The sequence below is a fragment of the Protopterus annectens genome, chromosome 8.part0 (assembly GCF_019279795.1).
Source record: "Protopterus annectens isolate FY-2018-M chromosome 8.part0, PAN1.0, whole genome shotgun sequence".
In the NCBI taxonomy this organism is placed as follows: Eukaryota; Metazoa; Chordata; order Ceratodontiformes; family Protopteridae; genus Protopterus; species Protopterus annectens.
This window is the reverse complement of record NC_056741.1, coordinates 1,356,960,924-1,356,985,716: the sequence shown is the minus strand read 5'-3', so window position 1 is coordinate 1,356,985,716 and position 24,793 is coordinate 1,356,960,924.

Here is a 24,793-nt window from a genome sequence, read left to right as displayed (position 1 = left end):
TTCACTTCAGAATCTCGAACTAATGAAATATTGAAATTCAGTAGCTCGAGACCGAAGTCTCGAAAATGCACTTGCGTGAAAGTGCAGAATCCCGAATGCGGAAATGTTGAATCCGCGGTTGTGGAGACACGTACGTGTTGTGGGATTCCCTGTGTTCATGATGTGTGGTGTGGTATGTGGATGTAACTGGAGATTCAGGTAAGTGATGTTTTACTACAGGTTTTGGGTAGGGATTTTAGTGTTTGTGAATGTATTTGGAGTTTTGAGGTGTGGGTTAGGGTAGGTAGGTAAGATTGTGAGTGTGTAAGTGTTGAGAGTGGTAGTATTTGTATGTATGTGATGTATGTTTGTGCAAGGGGAGTGTAGAATGTGTAATGGTGGTTTTTGTGTGTTTGTGTTTTTAGTGCAACCTCGGAGTTAGTATATATAAGTAGGGGAGTGTTGGGGTGCAGGGGGGCTTGCCCTCCTTGCTTATATGTAGGGTCCGTGCATCTGTTTGTTTTGTTGTGTTTGTGTGTGTTTTGTTGGTTTGTAGTGTAGGGAGGAAGGTGTATGTGTGCTTGTTTGTATGTGGAGTGTGTATGTGGGCAGTTGCAGTTTTGAATTTCGCGCTTTTGGGGTTTGGGATTTTTCAGTGTTCGACTTTACAGTCTCGAGATACTGAATTTCGATATTTCAGTATTTTGGGATTGTAAAGTGAAACCGTATACACATATATATTTATCAAAATATGGAAAGTCATAATATTTTTTGATGTAATAATTGAATGGTAATGTTGAATTTGGTAATGTCAGAAACCAAGAATGTCAAAAATGAGTACCGCGATGATCGACATTCAAAAACAGTTCATTACAGTCTATAAAATCCTTACATTTGGAAATACTGGTTCAGAATATGTCAGCACACAATTTTAGTACTTTAAAAAAGCACATTCGACAACATTATTTTCAAGTAAGTGCCATTCCATATTTTGATAGTAAATCTATCTATCTATATATATATAGAGAGAGAGAGAGAGAGAGAGAGTTATAGATAATATAACTATAGAAATAGATAGATAGCTGGATCAAGACTCCATCAAGCCACACCTTAAGGAATTTCACTCAAATGTCATGCACTTCCCAATTTTCCACCTTTTATAACTTCTGTTTTGCAGCATAAACCATATATTTTACAAATCTCTGATTTTCACAAAATGAACAAAAGCTACATTTATAAACTAAATTCATGCCTTTACTGAAGTAAACTTGTCTCATCAATATACAACTTTGTTAAGTCTGTTTGAAATGATTTCAAATTAATTCTCAAACTTAAATGACAGCTTTAATAGTTCAATAACATGCAGTTATCTTTAGCCTTATTTCACTCTCACTTATACTATACACACACACACACACACACACACACACACACACGTAGATATATATATATATATATATCTATATATTATATATTATATTTCTACAACAGAAATCATTTCAGTACACTTATTTGGCATCTTTTACCTGCGAAGATGCCATTGGAATTATACAAAAAAGAAGTTATGTTCTTACCATAACGTTCCATGTGAGTTGTTCTTCTCGCTTTTATTCTTACACGTGGGTTCTGAGCCAAGCCATCAGCTCCAAGTCAGCTGCTTTCCAAGCTCCAGATCTCTGAGAAGCTCGAGACACAGTCCCTATCCCATGATGCTCTGCTGCCAAACCCCAGATCTAGTTTGCTGAACCCACAAAGGAACAGCAATAAGAAACTCAATATAACAAGTTACTGTTTACAATTAGTTAAAGCATAACTGGTCGATTGACAAGAGTAACCAGACCACCAGTCATACCCGTTCTTCCAGAATCTGGAGGGGGAAGGTGGGAGGGAGTGTAAGAACAAAGGCGAGAAGAACAACTCACATGGAACGTTATGGTAAGAACATAACTTCTTTATGTGAAGTTGTTCAATCTTGCCATTTGTTCTTACATGTGGGTAGCGTCCCAAGCATACTAATCAGGGGCGGCTCGTGGCATAGGGCTGCCGGACTGCAGCCCCCTCAAAAATAAAAAAAGAAAGAAAAAAAAATGAAAAATAAAAAAAAATATTTTTTTAAAATTCGCGGACTTCGCGCATGTGCATAGACCGAGTCCCGACTTATCGGTCTATGCGCATGCTCAAGGCAGACCGGCCGTCCCCATAGGGGGACACAAGGAGACATCTGTGCACTTTTACAGTGCACAGACCCGCCAGGATTATGGGACGCGTCCGGACTGCAAGAGGAGCAGCAGGGACTCGGGACAGAGCCTTAGGGATCTCGTCGGCGTCGGGAAAGAGCATTGGGATCTCGCGGGTCTTCAGTATTGCGCGGGAAGGATGTATGTACGGACGTTAACTCTGGATGTATTCATTCAGGTAAGGTGCCTTTTAATTTACAATGTTTATTTTTATTGAGTTTGTGCTTTTTAATTTACAATGTTTATTTGTGTGTGTATGGTGCTTGTGCTTTACTGGAGTTTGTGTATGGTGCTTGTGCTTTACTGGAGTTTGTGTATGGTGCTTGTGCTTTACTGGAGTTTGTGTATGGTGCTTGTGCTTTACTGGAGTGTGTGTGTGTGTGTGTGTGAAAATGCCCCAGGTGCTTATGGTGGTGTGGTAGGGAATGCCTCAGGCTTGAACCCTGTACCCTGTATGCAGGTGTTAAAGACTTGAGTTCCCTACCCACCACCATTTGTAAAAAAATTTCAGATTTTTACCTCATATTCGATCTGATCTGTTCCTCATAATATCTGTGGTTTGTAAATGTTGCAATGCTTGATATTTGATGGTGTAGTAGTAGCATTGTTGCCTCACAGCTGCAGGTTCTTGGGTTTGATTCTTGGCTGGGGTTCCTTCTTTGTGGGGTCTGTATCTTCTCCCTGTGTTTGTGTGGGTTTGCTTTTGTGCCCTCCCATGTTACAAAGACATGTCTGCATTATTTCTTCCTGGGCCTCTGCTGAAAATTGTTTATTTGTTCCAAGTCAGACTGTCCTGATTAAAAAATGTTAAATAAAATTGACAGGCATTTGAATTTCAGACTTAAGGGTTTCTGAATGTTTAATTCCGTGCGTATTTGATGGTGCAGTGGTAGTATTGTTGCCTCACAGCTATAGGTTTTCTGGTTTGATTCTTGGTTGGGGTGGCTTCTGTGTGGAGTCTGCATCTCCACCATGTGTTTGTGTGGATTTGCTCTGGTGCCCTGCCATTTTACAAAGACGTGTCTGCAGTTTTAATCCCTGCTGAAAATTGGTTTTGTTCTGTCCGCAGTAAAATTGACAGGCATTTGAATTTCAGACTTCAGGTTTCTGAATGTTTAATTCCTTGCATAATTGATGGTGCGGTGGTAGTATTGTTGCCTCACAGCTATAGGTTTTCTGGTTTGATTCTTGGTTGGGGTGGCTTCTGTTTGGAGTCTGCATCTCCTGCCTGTGTTTGTGTGGATTTGCTCTGGTGCCCTGCCATTTTACAAAGACGTGTCTGCAGTATTAATCCCTGCATCTCTGCTGAAAATTGTTTTGTTCTGTCCGCAGTAAAATTGACAGGCATTTGAATTTCAGACTTCAGGTTTCTGAATGTTTAATTCCTTGCAGATTTGATGGTGCAGTGGTAGTATTGTTGCCTCACAGCTATAGGTTTTCTGGTTTGATTCTTGGTTGGGGTGGCTTCTGTGTGGAGTCTGCATCTCCTCTCTGTGTTTGTGTGGATTTGCTCTGATGCCCTGCCATTTTACAAAGGCGTGTCTGCAGTATTAATCCCTGCGTCTCTGCTGAAAATTGTTTTTGTTCTGTCCGCAGTAAAATTGACCGGCATTTGAATTTCAAACTTCATGTTCTTCAGAATACATAGTAGCACAACCTTTTTTCTAGCAATTTTCTAAGTTTATAAGATGAATATTTTAAATTTGTCCCTATTTTTGGGACTGTATTCCCCCATTATTGGCTTCGTCCAGGTTTTTGTGCTAAGGTTGACAGCTATGGCAAGAACTGAATTCACTGAATATGGACTGTAGAATTGTGCATATTTACTGATAAAGGTGCACTGTAGAATTGTGCATATTTACTGATAATGGTGGACTGTAGAATTGTGCATATTTACTAATAATGGTGGACTGTGGAATTGTGCATATTTACTAATAATGGTGGACTGTAGAATTGTGTATATTTACTAATAATGGTGGACTGTGGAAGTCTGAGTAGACTTTTTATGATAAATGTTCTCAACTGGGCAGTTTTGCCATTATGGGTGCATATGTTTTGTTTCATTGCTTACTGGAAAATGTTCAAAACAAATTTAAAACACCCTCTAACAAGTGTACTGTATTGTACAAGGAATATAATTTTTAGTACAATGAGGAAGGTGTATCAAAGAGCACATGTATGTTTCATATGCAAGGGGCCTATGATTCGAAAACAGCCCAAAATTAATCTTTATCTGCCACTGGCAAAATGTATTTTCTTTGAATGTGGGTTTCAATGCTGTTTCAATGAATGTGAGTTTCAAGGGCAGAGAAGTTTTAATGCTAAGTTTTCATTGTGAGACTGCATTGCTTTGTTTAACAGATGACTTAATGTTTGTGCTGTAAAATACAAAATAAAACTTTCAAATGAAGTCCAATCATTGAAGTAAAGCAGTATGCACATTAGTGTTTATGGTAAATGGAGTGAAATAGCCAAGTAATGGTTAATTGGAATGGCTGCAGAGGCTCCAGTTCAACCATTATTTTGTCAGGGGAAGGGCAGCAAACTCAGACAGGCCCAGCTGAACTATACCTCCCAACTGTCCAGATTTTCAAAGAATGAATAGATTTTTGCTTCTTATTTTTTGGTTTGTTGTTCATAAAATTTGTAGTTTTAATTCCTAAATGATTTGCCAGAAGTCACTAAATAATAAGTTTCAGACTTCATAACCTTCATAAAAATGCATGTTAAAGTAAGAGCCGTTCTATCAACTGTCTCAATTTATACAAGAGCAATTTTAGTACTGTTTATATGTGCCCCAATATATTTGGCCTTGTTCAGATTTACTGCATTAACAGGTTGAGAGGTACATGCAAATAAATTGCTTTATAGAATTAGGCATAGCCAACCTCTCAACTGTCCCCAATTTTTGGCTCAAAATGTTGCTCTTCCCCTAATAATCCCTCCATAAAATAGCAATTTTGGAAGAAAACATGGAGGGTTTACAATTAAGAAATAACTGTAATAATCAAAGTTATAGATTACTTGAAATGCATGTAGATTCTTTTATTTTGTCAGCTGCTCAAGGTAGCAGTACTAATATTAAAGTGTCCCTTCTTTGACAGGTAGAAGCTGTATTGTGTGTCTATTTTATATTTTTGCATCACATTTTTGGTCCATTTTTCATAAAATTGTGTTTTTGGCAAATTAGTGACAAATCACTAAAGACTGAAGTTAGAAAATGACAGACATTTGAGTTTCAGATTTTATACCCTTCAGAAAATTCATACTAATGCAAGACCTATTCTATTATCTTTCTAAGTTTATTAGAGCAATATTTAAAAATTGTCCTTATTGTTGTGCCTTTGTCCCACTTCTGTGTATGGCTTTGTCCAGATTTCTTGCTCTTGAAATTGAGAGGTATGACAAATGTGTCAGGGCCATCACAGTCAGCCAGAGAGATTTCAAATTGTGACATGCTTGTTGCACCCCACTCCCCATGTAGTGACTCTGGATGTGTCCAAGCAAGGCAAGGAGTAGTTGTATCTACCTTGGATGGGGAGGACACACTGCATAAGTACTACAGTGGCTTTTCATCTGTCCTTGATTTTGCAGAATGGTCTGGTTTCTGTCATATTTTTGTACTGTTGATTTATGCTTATTACTCAAAGTGCCTGTTGCTCTGTGTTTAAGTAGCAATGCTTTAATGACCATAAGGTAAGCTTGTCTGACATCGTAAGATGCAAGTAAGCTTTAATAAGCATACTGTTAAAGAATTGCCAACATTGAAAGCCTTTCTGTTGTTGCCATGCAGAGAATACTTGACTAGATAATGTATAAGCCTTGGGTATTAAAGGACAGGATTCCATTATTTTAAAAGCTCATTACACTTGTTGGAGACTTCCAGTCATCTCTACAGGCTTTACCCGTAAACTAAACAGAATGCCAATCATGTGTGGTCCATAACCTGTACAGTAATCCTTTAAGCAATGTATCTTGAGCTTGTTTCTTGTTTGCTTTTCATTTTTACTTTTATCATGTTTTCCCCATGAAACAAGTTGTCAGGCAGCAGGTCTTTTTGGATAAGAAACATTTTTACAAGTGGGGGCATCACATAGATTTCTACTTTCAGCATGTTGCTTGGTACTTTAATAAAGCTGAATATATTATAATTAGAACTGCAGTGCAAGGAGAAGTGGTTTGAGTTGAGTGCTTCTGGTTTTCTTATACTTGATTTTGACTGGCATTCCAGTAATGTATTTAAAAAGTAATTTATTTTTCATGCCTCACAACCTTTTGTTTCCATCTAGATATTAAGTAAGCTGTCATGCAGCCAATGCATTGAAATATTTTTATTCTTCTACACTTATTTTTGTCTTGATTGGACTTTCATAATGATGGTTTGCCACCCAGGGCAGCGTATTTAATTAAAGTTAGTTTTTTTGTGGTTTTGTGCATAGCTCCTCCCCTTTATGGTTGACCACACCCCTTCCCTTTGACCCCGCCCATTCAGCGTCTCCTGCAGCCCCCCTGTGATTTGAAGTCACCAGCCGCCACTGATACTAATCCTGGGTGGCTCAAGGGAGTACATTCCCGAGAACAGTGGAACCAAAGGACACCCTCTCTCTGGAGAGCCTGTCCACTTTGTAATGAGTAATAAACGTGTGAGGTTTGGACCAAGTAGCTGCAGCGCAAATGGTGTCCAGAGGTAAACGAGCTGCGTGAGCTAAGGACATAGAAACAGCCCTGGTAGAATAAGCTTTCACTTCACTCTCTGAAGGTTGATGGGATGAAGAATATACAAACTTTATACAATCAGAAACCCATTTGGACAACGTAACTTTGGATACGGAAAGGCCTTTCTTATTTTCTGCATGGGACACAAATAGTTGATCTGTTTTCCTGAATTCTTTTGTTCTGTCCAAATAAAATCTCAATTGTCTGTGAACATCAAGCTTATGCAACATGTATTCCAATTTAGTAGTATGATGTCTGGAAAAGGTGGGAAGTTCAATGGACTGGTTCAAGTTTGCTTCAGGACAGACTTTCGGAAGGAAGGATGGCTTAGCGCTTAGAGACACTAATTCGGGATGAAAGACCAAATATGGGGGCCTAATAGATAGCACCTGAAGTTCAGAAACTTTACACGCTGAAGTAATGGCCACTAAGAAAATTGTCTTCCAAGAAAGGAACTTCAACAGACAAGAAGATGCCGGCTCAAAAGTGGGAAGCATGAGTTGGGACAGCACCAAATTTAGATTCCAAGGAGTGATCGGGTGTCTAATAGGGGGTCTAAGGTGATGAGTCCCTTTCAAAAAGGCCTTGCATAATCTGTGGGACATAATGTTAGAAGCTCCGCATTCCACATGGAAGTTAGATATGGCAGCCAGTTGATCCGTTATAGTAGCGGCTGCCGCTTCATCGTGGAAAAGTGAAGTAAAAACTCAAGAATGCTATGAATAGGGGCAGTAAAGGGATCAATTCCATGCTGAGAAGCAAAATGACTGAATCATTTCCATTTACTGTTATAAAGCCTCCTGGTGGAGACTTTATGAGAGGAAACCAGAATATGCTGAACCACAGGGGATAAATCATGAGACCTGGCTAGATTGGGAAGTGGAGCAGCCAAGCTGTCAGTTTGAGGGATACAAAAGTGGGGTGAAGAACTCCCGACAAATGAGTCAGAAGGTCTGGCACTGAGTCCAGGACCCAAGGTTCTTCCACTTGATATCGCTGAAGGAAGAGGAACCAAATCTGCTGAGGCAAAAAAGGGGCTATCGTGATAACAGTCCTTCCCAGGCTTTTGGCTTTCTGCAAAAATTTGGGGATGAGCAGAAAAGGGGGAAAGGCATATAGGAGACCTGAGGGCCAATCGTGTACGAGTGCGTCCCTTGGGATGTCCCCTGGTGGAGGGTACAGGGCAAAGTAGCTTCTGCATTTGGCATTCATCGGAGATGCAAATAGGTCTCAGCAAGGATTGCCCCATCTGCAGAATATCCTTTCCGCCACTTGTTCTTTGAGGAACCACTCGTGGGGTAGCAGAATGGCTCTGCTCAATTTGTCCGCTATCACGTTGGATGACCCCCAGGATGTGCATTGCTATCAGGAAGTACCTGGTGGATGCAGCCCACTGCCAAATTCTCAGGGCCTCTCGACATTAGGGGTAAGATCTGGTTCCCCCTTGCTTGTTGCTATACCAGACCACCGACATGTTGTCTGTCTGTATTGTAATAGTCTCTCGAGGTAGAGAGTCGTGAAAGTGTTGCAATGCTAGGAACGCTGCTCTCAACTCCAAGACATTGATGTGCAAGCTGGATTCCATCTCTGACCTAGTACTTTGGACAGTTTTCCCTGATACAGCCCCCCCACCCTATCAGGGAAGCATCCATGGTTACTGTGGCTGTGGGAGGGGGAAGTACAAATGGACGACCTACAGTCACTTGATGGCTGGTCAACCACCAAAGAAGGTCCTTTTTGCAAGTATTCGTCAGCAGAATCTTGTGTGACACTGGAAGTTGTTGAGAAGACCACTGTGTGAAGACTAACCATTGGAGTATCCTCATGTGCAAACGCCCCAGAGGAACCGCTATGAGAGTCGCTGCCATGATGCCTAACAGTTTCAGAACTTGGAATGCAGGGACCTTTTTTTCCATTAATAAAAGGGACACTTGGTTTCTTAAAGAGATTACTCTTCCTTGAGGCAATTTGACCAGAGCAGTGGTGGTGTCTAAATCTGCTCATATAAAGGAAATATGCTGCGACGGCGATAAAGCAGATTTTTTGAAATTTAAGGTTATGCCCAACTGGGAGCATAGGTTGATAGTGTAATTCCTGGCTTGAATCAGTTGATGCCTGGTGGTGGCAGTGAGGAGCCAGTCAACGAGATATGGAAACACCCGGAATCCTAAACGTCTCAGGTGAGCTGTGACAACTGCTATGCATTTGGTGAACACTCTGGGGGCTGTGGTGAGACCAAAAGGCAGAGCTCGGAATTGGTAGTGACTGACCCCCAGCCGGAAAAGCAAGTGATCTCTGGATGGCCTGGCCATTTTTATGTGGTAGTACACATCCTTGTGATCTATCGAGCACATCCAATCACCTGTTTCAAGAAAAGGGATTATTGACTAAAGCATGACCATCTGGAACTTTTCCTTTCTGTCAAAGGAGTTGAGTTTGCTGAGGTCTACGATGGGCCTCCAGTCCCCTGTTTTCTTTGGAACTAAAAAGAACCTGGAGTAAGTTCTGGATCCTATTTGGTCTGCCAGGACTGGCTGGATGACTCTTTTTTTTCAGCAGCCTCTGAATTTCTATGGCTGCTAGATTCTGCAGACTGGGTGGAACATCTGGGATTCTTGTCCAAATGGAAGGGAATTCTGAAAAGGGAATGATATAACCTCTGGTGATTATGCTTTTTACCCAGTAATCTGATGTCATTCCTAGCCAGGCATCTGGGTATAAAGTTAAGCGACCCCCAACTGCCTCCAGAGTAGGACGGTCGGGCCTCCTCTCAGGAGCACTGATAGCATTTGCCAGGGCACTGCTCCCTGTCACCCTGGTTCTGCAGACCCCCTCTGCCACCTCGGCGGCGTCTACCATTATACCCCCCTCTTCTGCCCCTGGAGGGGGTTTCACTATGTGTGTTCTGGAAAGCTCCTTGGGACTTTTGGAACCACATTTTTCCACATTTCTACCCTTTGGAGTATGGTATAGAGTGGGGGTGGAAAAACAGACTCCTACGGCAGATAGAGTCTTTCCTTCCTGCTCACAACTAGTGAGTGTCTCCTTGACTTTGGGCCCAAACAAGGAAGAGCCATCAAATGGGGTATTTACAAAGGAAGACTTGAAGGCTTCCGCAAAGGAGCATAAGCGCATCCAGTATTGTCTCCACAGAGCTATCGCTGAACCCACTGCCCAGCTCGATCCCTTGGCTGCATAAGAAATGAGCCTCATGGACAAGTTTACAGTGGAATTAAGGGTGTTAAGCTATGCTGTCACTTTCTGGGAGACAGCATCACCTGTGTTGCCTTGTAGAGTATCTCCAAGCTCTTTTAGGAGATCTCGTTGAAGATGGGTAAAATGGGTTAAATAGTTAAGCGATCTCATTGCAAATGTCGCAGTACCTTTACCTCACCACTCTATCTTCTGGTGTTGCATCACCAGGTAAAACAGTTCCTTAACTCACTAGCTGAATCACATATAATGATATACTTCTCTTTACTACCCCTCTTGTTCACACCATACCTCCTTACCTTGTATGAAAACCAGTTTCTCACGGGATTTCAGGTCCCAAAAGGCCATACTATCACCCCAGCTGTAAATCCTTCCACCTTCAACCATACTTACAGTAGCAGATCCTATCCAACATCTTGTTCAGTCTATCAACATCTCAACCCCAGGCACATTAGCTCTAGATCCAAACACTACCACAAACTAATAAACAAATTCCTGAAGTTCATCACCAAGTGTAGACTCAACCTAATACTTGGTGGTGATATTCACCCCAACCCTGGCCCACTCACTTCAGATACACATACCCCCTCTAGTTGTAATCTAAGCTACAAACCTACAATTAATAGGCCAACTAACTCTCTCCTAGTCTGTCATCTCAATATTAGAAGCATTAATAACAAGGTACATGAATTGCATGCACTTCTGGATGTCCACTCCCCTGAGATTCTCTGTTTATCTGAAACCTGGTTAAAACCTAACACTAAAGACAATGAAGTGTTACCACCTGGGTGCAACATACACAGGCTGGATCGTGCTTCGAGGAAGGGAGGTGGGGTAGCTGTACTCTATAAATCTGAGTTGAATGTCACCATAGATGTAATACAACCTCCTCAGATTAATAACTCAGAGATTCTTGCCACCAAATTACAACTTAATAAAAATAAATGCATTAATATCATCTGTATGTACATTCCCCCAGGTAACAATATATCTACATTTGAAGATATCCTGCACTGGCTATCATGTCACTACCCCAAGAAACCCTACTACTTGGAGACTTTAACATAGACTGGGGCACCTGTTTCTCAGAATCCCCAACCACCCATATTAACCTGCATGCATTTACACAAATCATATCCACCCCTACCAGGATAGGTAAACCCAACCAAAAAGAAAGTATACTTGACTGGGTACTCATAAACAGTCCCCCCCAACTGTACACCTCTGGTACCCTCCTTAATGGCCTAAGCGATCACCTTCTCACATATGTAATTAAGCACAAAACCATTAATTCCCAACAACCCTTACTCAGAAAGGTTAGAAACAATAAAAACTTTGACCCTGCCAAATTCCAACAAGAACTAAACTCATGTAATTGGTCTGTTCTAAAACACCTCCCCTTAGAGGAAGCAGTAGCATACTTTAACAACAAATTCCTTGAGATCCTTGATTTGCATGCACCTGTTCGTTCAACGAGAACCAAGGCAAAAACTGCACCATGGCTTTCTATAGTCTAAACTCAAAATTACCCTTAGAAACAAAGCATGGGCTTTATGGCGTTTTTCTAAAGACCCTCAAGATCACATTAAATACAGGCAATCCAGGAACAAAACCAAAAAATCAATTTTACAAGACAAAAAACAATACTACTGTAATTTACAGACAGTAAATCAAAATAACCCTCAGAAGTTTTGGGCAGGTTTAAATAATCTACTACATCCTGGACAAACTTCAACCCCAATCCCTGCTACTACTATTGATAAAACCCCTGAAGATGTTTCTGATAGTTTTAACCAATTCTTTACTGAGACAATTCAAGCCCTAGCTAGCCAACTACCTCCTAGCTCCCCTGGTCCTGAAAGTAGCACCCCTAGAAACCTACTTCCATTCAGCTTCCAACCAGTCGCCACTTCACTTATCCGTACCTTGATCAAAAAATTAAAACTCACTACACTTTCTGCTGATCAACTCCCTGCCGAGTACCTACAAAAATCAGCTGATGCTATTGCTTACCCCATCTCAATACTAATCAATCGAACCATAGTAGAAGCTAAAATTCCCACCATCTGGAAAATATCCTATGTAATCCCACTTCACAAAGGAGGCAGCTCTACTGAATTCTCCAATTATAGGCCAATAGCTATACTCTCTCCACTTGCAAAGATTATGGAAAAATGTATTCATAGACAACTCATGCACCACCTAATCCAAAATCGCCTTATGGCAGACACTCAGCATGGCTTCCGTCCTCATCACAGCACTACTTCAGCCCTCCTAGCCTTTACTAACACCATAAACCATAATCGCAAAAATAATTATATATCCTCAGCCCTCTTTTTGGATCTTTCCAAGGCATTCGATATGGTTGATCACCAACTTTTAATCCACACCCTGCAAACATTCTGTCTAGATACTGGAGCCCTACAATGGTTTCACTCCTACCTGAATGGTCGACAGCAGGCTGTCCTCTGGCAGAACAAACTCTCTAACCTTCTACCTAACACCCTTGGAGTACCACAAGGCTCTATACTAGGGCCCTTGCTGTTCTCCATCTTCATTAACGACCTTTATACTGTCATCCCAAAAGTCAGCTGTATCCAATATGCTGATGACTCTACTCTGATTTGCTCAGCCACATCTCCAGCAGAGTTATGGTCAGCTACCCAGACCACCTTTAATACAATAGAAAACTGGCTTTCTGAACATCGTCTGATCCTAAATCTCAAAAAAACTAAAATGCTGTTATTTTCGCCAACACTTAGGTCTACCGCTTTCACCTTTACCATAAATTCAAATGATGGCACAATAATCTCCCCTGACCCATCTACAAAACTATTAGGTGTCATCATAGACAATAATCTAAAATTTGACCTACATGTTAACCAAACTATCAAAACCATCAATAAAAAACTAGGGTCACTTTACAGAATAAAAGCCTTCCTAACCCCTCCAGCTAAAATTGCCATAGCTCGCTCTCACCTTCTTTCAACCCTTCTGTATGCATCCCCTCTACTCTCAAATTTAAACAAGACTGTCCTTAACAAACTCTCAATTTGCTACAACCACATTGCCAGGTTTGCCACTGGGCTGCCTTTTAGGACACATCATTGCATCAATCTAAATCAGCTTGGTTGGCTTGAACTACCCAGCCTAATCCAGTATAACCAACTGATTATGGCCTATAAAATCCTCTATAATCCGGACAATACTCCTGCACTTAAAAATATTATCACCCCCTATAACAATCCTAGACTGCTTCGATCCTCTAACAAACTACTAATTCAGACTAGCAAAATTAATAACACAGCCGGTGATTCTCTCTTTGCAAACTCTGTAAGTAGATCCTGGAACTCTCTTCCAGCTGATATTACCTTACTTTCCACCTTAGGTCAATTTAAAACTAGACTCAAACAACATTTGTCACCTAACTGGCTATGTCAATGTATCAAGCCTGGCTAACTCTCTCTAGAATGTATAAAAATCTGTTAACCAATTTACTGTGTAATTTAATTTAATCCTGACTTGTGCTCAGGATTAACTGTAACCTGTGGAACTTGTTTAACTTGCTTACTTATGTAATCTCTGTAAATAGTCTGTTTGTAATATGTAATGCTGGTATTATGTAATGCTGTATCTGCTTACCCTTGGAGCTTTTCTCCCCGGGCCTCCACTGAAAATGGACATGCATCCAGTCGGACTATCCCGGTCAACAAATGTAAAATAAAATAAAATAAATAAATAAACTAAAGATGCATTCCCATATCTGTCCATCGTCCTGGAATCTCTATTAGGAGGATGGACAGAGGAAGAGGCGTCTGACATCTCTTTCTTGGTGGCCGCCGCCACCACCATGGCATCAACGGGAACTCCTTTTGTAAGAAAGAACTTATCCTGAGGGCAGGTGATAAATTTGTTGGGCCTCCGAGGGACCAGTTCCATAGAATCAGGAAACTCCCATGCCTTTCGAGTGATCAAGTCCATTAATTCATCGAAAGGTGGAGTAACCCAGGAGGTGGAGGGTTGAGACCCAAAGGCCTTCAGGAGCACCGACTTATCCTCAGTAGGGGTAAGGGACTGCCATTCACCCCTCTGCCTTAGTATTTCAAGGATGTCTGCAAAAGAGACATCCTCAGAGGAGGACCGTGGGGACCCTTTTGATTCCTCCAAGTCAGTGTCTGATGTTAAGGATTCCTGGGAGGATTCTAAATGCCTTCTCTTACACAGTCTTTTCCTGGGGACTTCATCAGTGGGGGCATCTGGTGAAGTCTCAGTCAAGCAGGGGTCACCCAATGGGGTTACCTGATGCTCTGGGTCTCGACGCTTAGTGGGAACCTGTGGTGTAGAAATAGAGTGCAGCCCTTTAGGAGAGGAAGAGGAAGGATCCAAAGAAGTAAGGGTCTTAGCAGATATGACCTTCCTCATGGCATCAAAGGCACTGGTTTCCCGACCCAAGGAGTCCGCTGGTTCTGAAGAAGATGGCAGCCTCCCAGGGGCCGGGATCACAGGCTCCAAACCAGAGGATGGAACCAAACTCATCTGCGCCGAAGCCCTGAGAGGGAGAGTCAGAACCGAAGCATCGGTTCGACTCCCCCCTCGGAACCAGTGAGAGAGTGTTGGCTCCAAGACTCTTCGATCGTAACTGAAGAAGTCAAGGTCGAAGGAGCCGAGAGCACTGGAACAGGCCTTGGCTGCAAGGGTTCCACCACTATCAGATCTTCTCTTTCCAGCTCCAAAGGCTTAACTGGCCTCAGAGGAGGAGCAGAACTCGTGGTAGGAGGGGTCGTAGGCTTCGAAGCCAACTGGGTCGAAGCTGCAAGCAATATGGCCAGGGCCGGGTTCACCAAAAGTCTCTGTACCACTCGGTCCACATCGATGTCAGAAAGGGTACCGGAAGAATGGGTCGAAGGAGCCGAAGAAGCCACCAATTTAAGGATTGGAGACTTCAAAACCTCTGACACCGGCTCCAACACAATGACTTGGCTCCGAGGTAAGATTTCGGTGCACGGCTCCAAAGGCTGTGGAGCCAGTGACCAAGTCTTGCCAGAGGTGCACGGAGCCGAAGACTTGTGCTCTGAAGACACCTTAGACGACTTCAACCCTTTCGAGGACTTGGAGGTCTGGTCAGTCTTATCCAATGTATCCTGGAAGTCCAATTTCAATAGTCCTCTATCTACCAATTTCCTTCTCCTCTCTAATAACACCCTGCCACTGAAGGAATGGCAGATAGAGCAGTCCTCCTGTAAATGTAGCAGACCCAAACAATAAACACAAGAAATATGATTATCCATGATGGACATATTTTGTCCACAGTCACACTTTTTAAACCCAGATTTTTGCTTCTCTGACATTATGAAAATTGACCAATCAGTCATAATAACATCACAAAAACAGCTTGGAAAGTTTAAGAACTGCAATAACTATAGAAAAGGAATACAATAAAGAAAAAACAAACGCTCAATACAGGAATTACAGAATATAAGGGGATAGGGTATTAAATTTGACAGAGCCCTGTCAAGTTGAGAAATCAAAAAGGCTAAAGACCTAGGAGCAAACTGCTCCGAACTAAAGGACAAAATACAAGCTTAGATACCTACTCTAAACCACAAAAAAAGAAAAGGAATATGTGAAGCCTCACTAAGTATCAGATCCCTGATAGTTATTATAAGTCTAAATATCCAAATATATAAGAAAAAAGATACTGGCCCGAGCTTCCTCTGAAGATCGTGTGATCCGTTGCAGCGGCAAACTTGATCTGGGGTTTGGCAGCAGAGCATCATGGGATAGGGACTGTGTCTCGAGCTTCTCAGAGATCTGGAGCTTGGAAAGCGGCCGACTCGAACCCATGTGTAAGAACAAACTGCGAGATTGAACAACTTCACATCATCTGATTTGTAGTAAGCGTTTTTTTTTTTTTTTTAAGTAGCAGCTGCACATTTCTAAGGGTTTCCCTGACAACGGAATTAAGCGTTGTTAGGAAGTTCAAGTGGCAAGTTATCATGTACGTAATAATTATAGCATAGGGGAAATTAAAGTAAAACTGTAATGTAAAGTTACTGCAAACTTAAAGAAAGAACGCATACCACATTTTAAAAATTATGAATGTCATCCACTTTTGAATGTGGAGGTGCTGTCTGTGATAGCCACTCAGCTCATGAGTTGTGAACTGCAGGCAGGAGATTTACAGTACGACACTTTACAGGTACATAGTTACTTTTAATTTCTTGTACGGCAAATATAATGATATTAGGACAGTAGTAACAAAAAAAAAAAACTTACATTAACCAGATATGCTGCATTTTCTTTTTTCATTTCTGTTTGTTACTTATCGGGGCAACACTTTCAACGTGATCGGTCAGCTGAAATGCAGTACCTTAACACATCTGCTAACCAGCTGTGTGGTAAACTTAAAAATAACTTATTTAAAAAATATATATATTTTTAACACAAATACTTTTTACACATATCTGGTTAACAGAAGTGTTAAGGCACTGGATTTCAGCTGAAGTATCTCGTTGAAAGTGTTGCCCCGATAACGGAAAAGTACGGACAGTTTTTTTTTTACATTCCATATTTATTTAGTAGGGTAAGACATTCTTTCAGTTAGGTTATCTGTTTGCTTATGCACATCAGCACCACATTGTTCAAAGACTCATTTGAACAAGATTTCTAAGTCTTTGTTTTACTTTCTAGCTATTCAGTGTCAGCCATCAGTCCTATATGACCAATCAGAAAATCAAGCGAAATATTTACTGTGTCTGTCAGTTCTCTTTTATATTGTGTTCCTATCTGTATGAACATTCCGACCACCATCTGATTCAATTTCTCACTTTGTTCAGCAATAATAGCCACTTGGTGGTTGCTCTGTTAAGAAATGTTCTGTAACCTTCTGCATTCCTGAGATTTTCTTCCTTAAAGAGATCAAGACTCTCTGATGCTTTGTTTTCTCGTTCATCAAAGAATCAAGCATCTTTATCAAATTATGAAACAAATCAGAGGTCGTTTTTAACACTGTTAAGTTTTGCACTGCCAAAAACATTACCTGGAACTTCATTTTGCATTCTGTAATGACATCTTTAGTTAGATTTTAGTAACTCAAAGTCAGTATTCAATATACATACTAACTCCAAGATTTCCATATCTTAGAGAAAAGGGTGTATTCCAAGAAATGGCAGTCTCGGACTTTGTATATATAAGTTGGGATTTTCAGTCATTCAGTCTCCATATATTGGGATTTGGCATCGTAAGTCTCAGATGGTCACCATTTGTCATTTTTGCAATATTTTCTCCATATCTCTTTATAAACAGCCATATAGATTTCAGCTCTACTTTTCTCTCTCAAAATCAAGAAACATGCATTTTTAACATTCTTCTAAGTTGTATACAACCTTTTTGCAAACATTTAGCTTTTCAACCTTACTGCTTAGTATATTCATTTGTGTTTGCTGTATCTCAAACAAGTTTCCTTGTTGTTACCAAGAGATCTACAGTATGCAGTGTTTGAGCCTCAATCGCCTTTCCATTATACCCAGATAGTAATTACACTAATTTTCAGCATTAGTTTCTTATTATCACTTTGTTGTAAACTAGAAGCATTATCTGATATAAACAGCTAGTTATCAGCACTCTGCTTTATTTCACATTGTATTGCAGGTGCACCTAGTACCTCAGCTTTGCCAGTTTGAAGATTATACCGTACCTGCTGACATACTTGTGACTCAGTAACACTCTGCTTTAATTCATCAGTAGTCACGCCCTGCTGCATCTCAACATTGTTTTCATTGTTAGGAGCTTAAACACTTTCACGTAATTGTTTCATCAGTGGATTCCCCATGCACCTTAACATTGTTTTCTTTATTAGAAGCTAATACACTTTCAGGTTTAGCACAAGTATTCTTACCTCATTAATTTCTCTGGCTTTTATCTTATCATTGCACACAGTGTCTTCCAACCCACAAAGTTTAAGTTTTGGTGTCAGATTTTTTTATATGGCCTTTTAATTGTCTGCCAGTTCATGCAAGTATAGTATTCATTACTGAAAGGTTCATAGGTGGCTACTAGGCTATCAGCTCAAGAACATTTTTAAGCCTAGGCAAGTTTACCTCAAATTTACCAAATATTGCTGATGTGTCAGTACCCCAAGGAATTTTATGAGTTACAATATGTTTGTACACATTGAGTGTTCACAGGCTGCCCCCTGTCCATTAGGGACATAAGTGGCAAAGCAGGGGTAAATTTGCAGTTTCCCATCCATTGGTCCATGTTATGATTGAATATGGTTAGCGATGAGTTTGCTTCACATGGAAGGGAAGCCCATTCCAGAGAAGGGGTAATCTTTGAGACACACATCTGTCCCCCCAGTACGCCCTGCTTATACTGCAAACAAGGTTTATGTCCTTAGAACAGGTATTTCTGATAGTATTTGCTTTGCATATATGCAACTAATCCATTAGTATGGGAACATAAGATGCACTGCAGGCTATTCATGGATCATTGTGAAGCAGTTTGTAGGAGACTGAGCACAGGCATAAGGTTTTCAGATGGTCTGCATATGACTTGTTTATTCCCTGTATTTTTTAAATACAGATTTAAAGCTTAAAACATCATCTCAGTTTACCTTCTTTCTCAGGCATTTGCTTTGCACTGTATAAAACTTTGGAACTTCTTATAGGTTTGGTTTCATTATCAGGTCAAAAAGTACAGACTTTATTTGGTTCACAAAAAAATCAGTACTTATTTCTATTCCTGGTACAGTTATCTTTCACAAAGCAACATCCACAGAATTTACTTATTAGGAATAGTCACATTATTTCAGTGCAAGTAATACTTCCACCAGATTACATTTGCCTACCATTCCCTTTTAAGTACTGCATTTCAAAATGAGTAGAAGATAGTTTACAAATGCTGTACTTCCTCATAAAAAGAAGAGTTTATGTTCACAATTTGTTAACAATAGTATTTCCCTAGTTCACCACTTTTTGTTGTTGTAGCTTCTAATGAATTTGTTTGTCTTTTAAGGCTTTTCCCAGTTAGGGGTCGCCACAGCAGAACTCCGGTCTGCTAATGATTGGCAGTAGGTTTTTATGATGCCGAGTTGCCAGCCCGACGCCCAACCTTCAACAAAGGCACACCCATTCACGCATGTCTTTCGGAGGCCACTCAACCGCGGGGAGGACATGCAGACTCCACACAGAAGGCACTCTAGCCGAATATCGGAAAGGAGATCCTCTTGCTGTAAGGCAACAACGCTACCGCTGTACCACCACGGCAAAAGCTTCTAGTGAATTTACTTTGCTTAAAATTTACCACAGTTAATGCTTCAATTTCTTTACTCAGACCATTTTTTCATTTTTTCACATACCATCAGTATTTTTTTTGTTACATTTAGGGAATTTCCCAACAGCTTTCCCAAAGTCATAAATAGTTTGAAACCACAAGACTTTACAGTTTATTTAAATGATAGTAAACTACTTTTTTGTAGTTTGAGAATTTAATGCTACTTTGTAATACTAATGCCTGCATTTACCTAGCTTCAGCATATACTTTTGACTTCAAGATTATTTTCCCAAAGAAATTATTTTAGCAGCTTAGTACATTCACTATGCATACCTATGGTATGCAACATGTCAGCAAATGTATCAATTTTTTTGGCAAGCAATCTTTCTCCTCATGGTGTGCCAGCTACACTCATTAAAGCTTTGGCACTCTAGCCACTTTTGTAAGCATCGGTAGCTCCCCCTCTCTTTCTTTGGAGTATCTTCCCCATCTAATGTAATCTTTATAATTTAAATTCATTTTAACATGCAACAGTAATAGTATAAAATTTAAATGTGCCCACATTATCCACCACTGTGGTGGCCTGAGGCCCCTTCAAGCCACACCTCTGCAAATTTTACTCAAATGGCATGGATTTTCAGTCTTTCATTTCTTTCAGTTTAGTGTATAAACCATGTGTATTAAAATATTTAACTTTTACAGAATACACAAAGGATGACTTTACAAATTAAACTGCGCCTTTACTGAAGTAACCTTGCCAGTGTCACACCAACATACAAGTGTAATAACTTTTTGAAAAGCTTTCAGATTAATTTTCTGTCTTAAATGACAGAACCTAAATAGTTCATTAAAGTTCAGCACCTTAAAGTTCTCTTCAATTTATAGTCAGTCCTGTTCCACCCAAATATACAAGCCTTTCTTTCTTGTGCCTCTGACCTTGCTTTAGACTATCTTCCTTCAGGCCCTAGCTTCTCTGGTGCTCCAGCACCATGATGGGCTGTGTCTTCTTGCTTTCTATGCTTGTAGAATTCCTCCAAGTTCAAGTCAGTAAAGTTGAAGTCTCTGATGTTTTCCACGGCAAATAACTGGTGACGTGATTTCAGTAACTACTAGACTTTAAAGTCAGTAACAATAACAATAGGATGGGATGTGCACTAATAGGTCCCATTTTTGAGAAGTTAGGCTGTTAGGCTCATTCTTAAAATGGGTGATTTCACAGGCATAATGTGAGTGAATGATCATTCATTATGTGAATGATTTTCTTTTTGTTGGTCCAGCAACCTTATAAAAAATGTGATAAAGGGTTTTGGGTTGTGATGCTTATGGACTGTCGGGAGCTCAAGGTATATCTGGGAGAGGACAAGGTGGAAAGACCTACCATTTGCTTATCTTTCATTAGAATAAAAACTGAGGCAGGAGGAATAGTTCACATGCCATGGGACAAGGCAGAAAAGCTTAAGGAACCAGTTATTGTAGTGATGAATGCCAAAGTTACCTGAAAAAAAAGATACAGTGGCTTACCAGGCAGATTAACTTTGTTTGTAGGTTCTATCTCATGAGAAAGATCATTTATGCAAAGGTTAGCAGTGAAAGAAAAGGGTTGTAAACAGCTACATCATATGATGAAAGTCATGAATAACATGAGGGAGGATATGAGTGTTCACTGGTTTTTCTGAAATGCTTTCATGGAATCCTGTTATGGAATTTGGACATTTGGAATGTCAGCTAGTTACCTCTCTGGCAGGAAGCATAGATTTATTTGACAGCTGCATGGTGACTGGTTTGCATGGAAAAGGCAAAAGAATGAACAGAGGTACAAGCAAATATCCATCATGGAACTGGATTAATTCTGTTTTTTTTATTGTTGTTTTTTGTTTAACATTGTTATTAAATCCTGTTTTAGACAGTGACATAAGTACATGTACATTAATAGAAACAAACCATAGTAACATTGTTCATGCAGTACATATATGTTTGTTTTTAACAATTATTCATTCCAGCATTACATAAATTGTTCAGTTCCTGCCTACCCTTATACCTCACTGAACACTATTCTGTGTGCATTGTTCTCACATATGCCATTTATTTATTGGTAATTTGTTCTTTCTCTTTTCTAAGATCTGTCTTCCAGTTCTTTTATCCCCTTTTCAATATTCAGTTATGGTTGGCGTAGATTTTGATTTCCATTATCAACATTTTGTTGCAGACAATAACATTTAATTTGGTAAGATCTTATTATGTCTGTGTTCCAGATCAAAAGATTTATTTCCTTAGTTATGATTTATTCTCCTAAAATTTCTGACAAAGCACTTTGTAGGATTTTTTTTGAATATGCCAACTCATCACATTCCCAAAAAACATGTTCCCCAATTACCTCTGTTTTTGCCATCACACCTGCAGCATTTGCTATCTACCTAAGTAAACATTCTCTGAAATCTGCTTTGGGTATACAACTATGTATACAAACAACTTAAAAAGAAAAATCCTATACCTTCTGGACTTTTTTTACATACTTGGGAGCCATACAGATGTTGTTCCATTGTTCCTTTGTAAATTGCCTTTTCATTTCTGGACTTTTTTACATACTTGGGAGCCATACAGATGTTCCATTGTTCCTTTGTAAATTGCCTTTTCATTTCTGGACTTTTTACATACTTGGGAGCCATACATATGTTGTTTCATTGTTCCTTTGTAAATTGCCTTTTCATTTCTGGACTTTTTTACATACTTGGGAGCCATACAGATGTTGTTCCATTGTTCCTTTGTAAATTGCCTTTTCATTTCTGGACTTTTTTACATACTTGGGAGCCATACAGATGTTGTTCCATTGTTCCCTTGTAAATTGCCTTTTCGTTTCTGGACTTTTTTACATACTTGGGAGCCATACAGATGTTGTTCCATTGTTCCTTTGTAAATTGCCTTTTCATTTTTTTATTCCCAGTCTTTTTTAACCTCTTCTGATTGATTATTATAATTATCATGCAATATTTTACCCATCCTAACAATTATCCCCTTTTTTGAAAGCAACTTATGTTCTAGCGTCAACAAAAAACTCTACTAGAGTTGCTCTATCACTTAGCATTCCCATAAGCTTTTGTCTTTACTTGTACTATGTCATCAATTCCTAGTAAAGAAGGCAGACTTTAACCTGCAATCCAGTCTTCTGCTTGACCTCATCCCACTATATTACTTTTCTGTTTCTAGCTATTTGCTCCAAATAGCTTGGTTCCTTTGCTAACTCCAAGATTTCCATATCAGTAAGTTCCAGCCCCCTCTTGCCTGTTTTATGAAGCCCTGCTTATAGTCATCCCTACTGGTAAAATCTCCTTTCTCTATTCCTGTATTTCCTTAGTTCTAAGAATACAAAGTCTGCTACTTTATAAATATAATATTTTGTATGGTTGTTGTTATTTTCCTTATGAACCTGCATCCAAAATTCCTCTTCTTATTTCTCAAACTCCCTCCCTTTTTCATCATCATCCCTTTCCACTTTGATTTTAACCTCCTGCTTGTATTACATATATGAGCCTTAGGTGCATAGCTTTAAAGTATCCCTTCAAATCAGGTAATCTTAAACCACCTTGTTCTAAGTGGAGAATCAACTTATTCCACTTAACTCATGCCCTCTGTCCCTTCCATATAAATTCCTTCAACTGTTTACTAATTATCGTTCACAACTTTTAGACTTAATTCTGTTAGTAGAGTTACACATATGGGCCAAGGAGTTGGAAAACAGGCAGATCTTGCTTAGCAAAGACAATATAGGGTGGTTTGTGTGATGAGTAACAGCTGGAAGGAATATATAATATAGGGTGCAAGATGCAGATGTTTAAACTTAATGTGACATAATACCAATCTCAGAGAAAAGCATATCTTTGCATGGGCAACTCTACTGCTGACCCTATCTCTCATTTTTAGTGGGACAGCTTCAAGGGGCTGGAGTCTAAAGCAAATCTGATGCAATGCAGGATTCTAGAGCATCTGTGGGAAGGCTGATGATAAAGTAATTTGGGCTTTTACAGAAAGAAGAGTACACTTTAAGACAGGGGTCTTATACAGATACTGCATTTTACAGTTCCTCAAGAAAAGGGCACCCACAGAATATGGCTCATGCCAATAGCACAGCTATTAAGATTTATGTTTAGCTTAAAAGAAAAATTATATCAAGAGGTAAGGGTGCAGATTTCAGCTATCAGTTGGCAACAAATGCCAGTTGTGGTGGGACACACCAGACATTTGCATTTAAATAGATGCTGGAAGAATGTGTTCTAATGGAATCAAGAAGAGTTGATGGCTGTTTGTCTATGGCATCTAGAATTTTTATGCACGTGTTGGGCAATTTGGAGAATATGTATAATTTTAAATATGGTATGTGGTTATCTAGTCCACTGTACATGTTAGCTTTTTGAGGGCTCATAAGATAACAGATCAACTACATCAAGGTAAGTGCAGCAATTCACCTTGGAAATTATTGGCCAGGGAGACTAGGAAGGACCTGGACTGAATCTGGGTTTACATCAGAAAGAGCTAGAGAACCCATCAATGGAGAGGGATATGGCAGAGATTAAAGTCTCCACAGAGCATTAACCATCATATAGCAGGATAAGCTGAGTTTTTTCTGTGTGAGACCTTGCAAGGAAGCTCCATATTCATTTCTTTTGTTGCAACAAAAATAGTCCCTTCTATCCAACTACTATTTTATTTATTATTTATTTTACATTTGTTAACTGAGAAAATCTGACTTGGAATGAGCCAATTTTCAGCAGAGGCCCAGGGAGAAACACTCCAGCTGCATGTCTTTGCAATGTGGGAGAAAACCAGAGCACCCAGAGGAAACCCACATGAACACAGGGAGGACATGCAGACTCCGCACAGAAGGCACCCCAGTCAAGAATTGAACTGGGAACCTCTTGCTGTGAGGTGACAAAGCTACTGCTGCACCACTGCACTGTCCTTAAGACAGTATTTTAAGACAATCCTGTATAAAGCTTTATATAGGTTGGACCTATATAGGAAGAGTTTGACATAGTATTAATTTATGATACTGGTAGAATCATATGTGCAAAAAAAGAGGATCAGAGGGAGATATAATGCAGCTAGGCTGGTAGAAGATGTAAGCCTATAGGACATATGTCAGACCTCACCTTTCTAATTAGTATTTCTTTTGTTGCAGAAATCAAAGTGATACCTCAGGAGGCCTGAATGCTGTTGTTTGCAATCTTACATTTACCATACAGGCAAGAAGGGTGAGGGTTTGAGTGGAATAACAAGGGATTGAAGCAGGAAGACCACATGCAGTGGTTGGACACAGGAGGTTGGAAATGGAGCCACGTGCCTGCTGTCCTGGAGTGTCATGCCATGAAACTTCCAAAGCC